Below are 7,114 nucleotides of genomic sequence, written 5' to 3' on the forward strand. Positions count from 1 at the left end.
CAGCGAGAATGCAGAAAGCCAGGACTTAAACGTGTAGGGACCCTCCTCTCTCCCCGCCAGATATCAGCAATGCGGTTCCGGGAATCTGCCCATTCTGAGGAACAAACGAGGTCCTCCCTTCGGGACGCGCCGGGTCAGCTGCCGGAGGCTCGGCTCGGCCGATAGCTCGCGGGGCAGCGCTGCGTCGTCCGGACAGCCCGCGGAGGCTCCTGCCGCGGGGAGAGGCCTCCGGGTCCTCGGAGCCCCGCAGCAGTGGAGTGGAGCCCCGCCACCAAGGTGAAGACGGCTTGCCTTCCTTAGCTTCCCCGCCTTCCGTCTCTGAATTCTTCCGCGAACGCCGCCGCTCCTTTCCCGTCCCGCGCGGGCCCCACGCAGAGCGGGGCGGAAGCAGCATCCGGGCGCTTCGCGGGTGTGCGCGCGGCGCGGCCGGACCGGCCTGGGCCCTGGGCGCTTCCCCGCCGCGGCCGGGGGCGGGCTGACTGCGAGCCGAACGTGGAGGGGGGCACCTCCCCGGAGGCTGCGGAGAGCCCCGTTTTGTCTCAGGGGGCCACTAGGCCTTGGGTTCCCTCATTCTTTCCCCGCCCGCGCTGCCTTGCTTCCAGGTGCTCCGGGACGCGGCGGGAGCAGCGAGGTGCGGCCTCAGCTGCCTCAGGCGGCGTCTTGACTCCTCCTGGTGGGGGGCTCGGGGCTTCCATTCCCAGAACCCCGGATGAGGGGCAGAACACATCTTCCCCGGGGAGGAGAGACTCAGGTCGGAAGCCTAGTTCCCTAGTTCATCTTTTAAGGTGTGAAAGGGGGAGGGAGATTTTACGGTCTGCTCGCTTCCTCCTCCCAGCTATTACCAAAATCTGTTTAGTTGAGTAACATACTGATTCTCCTTCTAGTTCAACGTAGATGTTTTGAAGGGTCGAGGTGGGGATTGCAGGGGTGATGAGAAGTTTCTGAACACTGGGTGTTCCTAGAGAGACGAGTGCTTCTCTCGTCAGGGGAACTCCTTGCTTCTCAAAGGTCGTCTCAATTTAGTTGCAGTCCAACGGCGCTTGCCTCAAGTCTCACTTCTTTCTAGAAGGTTTCCCTACTGCTTCCCATCCTTTCAGCTGATCCCCTCTACAAAACCCCACCTTTTACACAGGATGCTTTGTTACACAGCACCTGAGATTGTAAGCTAGACTATCCATTTCTGTTCCTCTCGGCTCCCCAAATGGATCTTAAGTGTCCTGAGGGCAAGGCCCTCGACTTCCAGCAACCTGAAGAGAGGATCCCTTTAGAAAGAGCTATTGACCATGATTCAGGACACCTGTAGTCAGTCTTTTGTCATTCACTATATGGGCTTCAGCACAACTCTTAACCTTTCTCTATTTTCAGATTCTTACTGATTTTTAAGTAATTCTCTAAAATTTATATTTTTCAACATCCTAAAAATCTGTTATTTATTCAGGATTACTCTGTGTCAAATACTATACATACACTAACTCATTTAATTCTTACTCAGCCCCAAGAAGGAGATATTTTTATTATTTTGATTTTATAGCTAAGAAAATGGAGGGGTCCAAGATGTGAGGTAACTTGTCCACTGAATCCAGAGCCCAGACTCCTATCCTCTCAACTGTACTGCTTCTCCACGGGACCAGCCACATAAATCCTTTACGGAGTAGAGTTATCAGGGTTTCTCTGTTTGACACAGGCACTATTGTGGGTAATTGCTCATTGGTAAAGAATTAGAGAGCTGGAGAATCTGACTTTAATATCAGACATGTATGCAAACTGTAGCTAGACATTCTTGGGAAAATAAACAAATGAAAAATACTTGAATGAAAACAAAGCTAAAGAGAGAGATCAAATTTAAAAATAAAGTCAATGAGAGGACTAATTTAATAATAAGAGACTTTTTTTCCTATCTGACACTAATTGATTAAGAGAATAATTTGCAGGGAGAAGAAAGATACCCTTTATATTCAAAAGTTATGTCTGTGATATGCCTAACATGTGGACAAAAGAGGAGATATTCAATATGAAATACAGATGTTTTGTCTCTATGAAAACTAGCATCCACAGGATTGGAAACATTTGAATACATGGTATTCGATCTCTCAGTTTTCATGAAGTCATTTTATATACTGTAAATCCAATCCTAATTCACATTTGAAGAAAAAGAGAACAATTTACTTGCACTCAAAAGCACTAGTCTTCATAGTTTACAACTTAGCACCTCTTGGGGCACCTGGCTGGCTCTGTTGGAGAAGCATGTGACTCTTGATCTTGGGGTGGTGAGTTCAAGCCCCATGTTGGGTGTAGAGATTATTTAAATAAATAAAACTTAAAAAAAAACCCCAACAACTTAGCATTTCTTGACTGAAAATAACTAGGGGAACCAGGTTCAACAAGAACTTGAAGGAATATATTATGAGGACTAAAGAGAGCCAGTTTTTAAAAGCCAATTATTTCCAGTACTCAATTACAGGAAGTCAAATTTAGTTGTATGGAGAAGAACATAATTTGCTCTTTCCTACTTTTCTAACTTTCGTAAGTGAACAAGGACTTGGCATTATTACAAACAGTATAATGTTACTGATATATTTAGTTATAGAATCACAGATCATCTAATTTGGTCTTTCCATTTTATAGGTGAAGAAACTGAGGCCCAGAGGTGCTAGCAGCAGTGGTGGTAAGAAAAAATATTTGCTTATATCTTTAATATGTACTTAAGTGGATATTAAAAATGATAGGCAAAATTAATCTCAGGATTGATATATTAATAGCATCAATATTTAATTACTATATTAAATATAGTAATTATAGTAGTTAATTACACTAATAATTAAATACTGAAGATCTAAGTGTTATTAAGAATAAGCAGATTTGAATAACTAGATATATGGCCAGAGGGTTTCTTCCTTCTTACTTACCTACATGAATCCTACAGAAAGGGGGACTGCACATCCCTCTTATCCTGTGGATAAAGAGAAACCGAATGGTCCATTCTATTTCTTCCATTTCAGAAATTCTTGGTATGCTTTGACAGATGAGACAGAGACAAAATCAAGAAGAAAATCAGGCTTCTTAATTGTCCTGCCTAAGCCACTCAGATAGCATGTCAGCTCCCTGGTGGCTGCCTAATTCAGGCACCCTGAAACGTGAGGGCATTGTAGCTACACTGATATGTTCCCTATGGACCATAAGGACTTAATTTGCAATTCATTAGATATATTAAAAAATAATACCTCTATTAAAGAGATCCAGATTTTAGTAAGTTGTGACAACTTCTTTTTTATGTTAACATTTTTTGATGGCTTTCTTTGTATCAGATATTGAGCTAGGGGTCTTAGTGTATTATCTCAGTGTTTTTTCATGGTAGTCCTATGATGTGGGTTTTATTATCCCCATTTACACTATGGAGATGGAGAAACTGAGGCTTAGGGAAGTTCTCTAAGTTTCCCACCATTACATAATGAGTGGTTAGTAAAGTTAAATTTGCAGCCTGTTACAGTTAATCCTCACGTGTTGAAGCCGTGTATGTTAAAACTGTGAGATAAAATATTTTTCCATCTCAAGCTAAAAAATAAAACGTGAGAGTAATGAAATTCAGACTAACCTTAAATTTAACTTCAGTGTTAAAATGTTTGTATTGAGGGGCTGGGTTGCTCAGCCATTAAACGTCTGCCTTCTGCTCAGGTCATGATCACAGGGTCCTGGAATAGAGCCCCACATTGAGTTCCCAGCTCAGTGGGAGGCCTGCTTCTCCCTCTTCTTTTGCTGCTCCCCTGATTGTGTTCCCTCTCTCGCTGTGTCTCTCTCTGTCAAATAAATAAATAAAATCTTTAATAAAAATAAAAAAATAAAAAAACAAAGATGGCCCTATACGCAATAAGAAAATGCAAATTTATCTAATCGAGTTGTAGAACGTTATTTTCTGTTTTATTTTTATTTTTTTTTCAATTTATTTATTTGACAGAGATCACAAGTAGGCAGAGAGGCAGGTAGAGAGAGAAGGGGAAGCAGGCTCCCTGCTGAGCAGAGAGCCCGATGTGGGGCTCGATCCCAGAACCCTGGGATCATGACCTGAGACGAAGGCAGAGGCTTTAACCCACTGAGCCACCCGGTGCCCCTATTTTCTGTTTTATTTTTACAGCTTTCTTATCTTATCATCTTGAGTAGTTATTCTGAAGCTGACCCTTTATATATCACAGCGGCTGACAATTGTTGGTAACGTATATCGTGCAAGGCACTATGCTAAGTACTTTATACAGTTTGGCTCCTTTCAATCCTCTACACTGTGAAGTGTAGGTAGGTACTATTATAACCCCTATTTTATAAAGAAGAGGAAACTAAGAGAGGTCACACAGGTAGAAAAGCTGTGGCAAAGCTCACTCTTAAACCTAGTAGTCTGGCTTCTCAGCACTCATTCTTCAAAACATTGTATATACTCTTCCTCTGAAGTCGTTTGATCCAACTTTTCTTTTTTAAAATTTTATTTATTTATTTGACACAGAGAGTGAGAGGGAGGGATTGAGAAAGCAGACAAACAAAGGGAGTGGCAAGTAGAGGGAGAGGGAGAGGGACTCAGCAGGGAGCCCAGCGCAGGGCTCTATTCCAGGACCTTCAGGTCATGACGGGAGCCTAAGGCAGACACTTAACTGACTGAGCCACCCAGGAGCCCTTAACTTTTCTTTCTCTTACCTTTTGTCTTTCTCATTCTCTTTCTCTCCCTGGTTTTTTCTTTCTTAATTGAGAATGACTTGAAAGCATCCAGTCTAGTCCCTAACTGAGCATCTTTAACTCTGCAAGGTGACTGGTTCCCTATCTATCAGCAGCAGGTGCAGTTGAGAGACATCTATAGGTTTACTCCTCTGGCCCTACGAATTCCTTCTGGCTTCACCTTTTCCTGACCTCCACTATCCCTCCCTGCCACGTGGAACTTCTGTTCTGATCTCCTATTGCAGTTTTTCTTGGTGTCTTATTATTTGAATCCTGTCTCATGACTTTTCTCCTTCGTTAATTAAGACATTTATTCAGGGATGATGTAAAATTTTACAAAGAGAAGGTACTACCCCCTTTCAAGCAGTTTATAAAGCATTATGAAGCAAATGACCTATTACCTAATTTATGTTATACTTCATTATGTATTAATATTTTTATTAGAATTTAGTTAGGCATTTATAAGCTTTTAAGATTTTATTATGAAAATCCTATAGAATGGGGGCACCTAGCTAGCTCAGTCAGAAAAGCATGTAACTCTGGATCTCGGGGTAATGAGTTTGAGATCTGCATTGGGTGGAGATATTACTTAAAATAAATAGATAAAAAATTTTAAAAAGTCCTATAGAACAATTGGAGGGGACATTCCTTTCTCTCCAAAATGTGTAACTTGAGAATAAGCCTTTAGTTCTGGTTGGGGCAGTGATCAATATGTGATTTGGGTCCAATGCTAAGGTTTTATGATGACATTTGTGGGAGAAGACAAGATGTCTGGTAAATGTTAACATAAATTACATGCTCCCAGCTTGAGTGTGAAAGGCAAGGGAATGGAAAGAGAAGAGAATAAGAATTATAGAAACTTGGGACTTTTCAAGTATTTGTGTCAGAAAGGCTGAAAAAGAAGGATAAGGTAGATGGAAATGACCCTGGGGAGATTGTATGTTTAGGACAAAGTTTTGTTTAGTCTAGTTTTGGGTAAATTCTGTAGATGGAATCTAAGGATGCTACCAAGTCAGAAAGAGTTCTTATGGTTTCAAGTGATCAGTTTTTCTAGATCTAGTGCTGGAACATGTGAGAGGTGAAGAAATTAAAACAAAAAAACAAACAAACAGACAAACAAACTTTGGCTTAGTTTTAGAAAGGAAAACAGTTAGGAACTACTGTAAAAGAAAAGATAACTTGCTCATAATTTAATATGTCTGTGCAATTTTACATGCACATGCATATATGTCTCTTTAGGAAGAGCCTTTCCTCCTGATGCCACACTGCTCACATTGTTCACCCGCCTTCTTGAAGTTCCTTCAAAGAACCATACTCTTTTTCCCCAGGGAGTTTGCAACCCCACACGAATCCCTCCTCTCTGTTTTTTCCCTAAGCCCTTGAGGCCTTAGCTACATGATGCTTCCTCCAGACAGGCCTTAACTTAGTACCTTCTTTGTTTCCTTTACACACTTACCACAGTTTGTAAATGTAGTTTTTTATTTTTTGTCTCTCCTTCTCAACCTATATCCTGAGAGCTTTTCTGTCTATTCAAGACTTTTTGCCCACCCCCTCATACAGTTATGTTGGTAATTGTTAAATAGACATCGAATGTTTATATTAGTGAGGTTCTGGCTAGGCTGCTATAACAAAGAAATCTAAAAATACAGTTGCTTAGGGGTGCCTGGGTGGCTTAGTCACTTAAGCATCCAGCTCTTGATTTCGGTTCAGGTCATGATCTCAGGGTAGTGAGATCTCCCTGGGGCTCCACACTATGCACAGAACCTGCTTAAGAGTCTCTCCCTCCCTCTCCCTGTTCCCTTCACCCTCTCTCTCTCTATCTTTCTAAAATTAAAATAAATAACGTAAAATAAATACAATGATTTAAATATGGCTGAAGTTTAATTCTCTTGTATGTAAAATTTCAGATGAAGGTGCGAGCCCAGACTGGTGGGGTGTCTTAGCACCATGACGTCATTCACAATCTGAGTTTCTTCTACTGTGCTGCTCTAATATTCCTTAGGTCTTGTCTGCATGGGCAAATCTGGGCCACCTCTACATTCCCATTCTGTTCATAGGAAGAATATAGAATGAAAGTGGAAAGCAAGCAATTTCCTATAAAGCAAGTGACACGTAAATAACACACCTCAATTCCATTCCCATTTTGTTGTGACAGACTTAGTCATATGGACACACCTACCTGTAATGAATAGTAGCAAATGTAGTCTCTGTGTGGGTGGTCATGAGCCATCCAAAGTGGAAAAAGGAGACAATGGAAACTGGGGATTAACTAACCATCTGCCCTATTGTTGGGTCCATGCTTGTTGAAAGAATGAATATTCATTCTTGTATTATCAGGGATTGGAATAATATAGGGGTTTGAGGGTTCTATTCCAGAACTTCAGAAAATAGGGATGTGATAAAAAATATTAGACACCGA

At 41.7% G+C, this 7,114-nt stretch overlaps 1 long non-coding RNA gene across 1 annotated transcript; it reads left to right on the forward strand.

The window, feature by feature from the left end:
* LOC116569158 lies at positions 1 to 6,790 on the forward strand. Its single transcript, XR_004276887.1, has 4 exons — positions 1 to 276; positions 2,626 to 2,665; positions 4,130 to 4,203; positions 6,698 to 6,790. It is a non-coding gene; the product is annotated as an uncharacterized LOC116569158 (long non-coding RNA).
* The last annotated feature ends 324 nt before the right edge of the window (positions 6,791 to 7,114 follow it).

The sequence above is a fragment of the Mustela erminea genome, chromosome 11 (assembly GCF_009829155.1).
Source record: "Mustela erminea isolate mMusErm1 chromosome 11, mMusErm1.Pri, whole genome shotgun sequence".
NCBI classification, from domain to species: domain Eukaryota; kingdom Metazoa; phylum Chordata; class Mammalia; order Carnivora; family Mustelidae; genus Mustela; species Mustela erminea.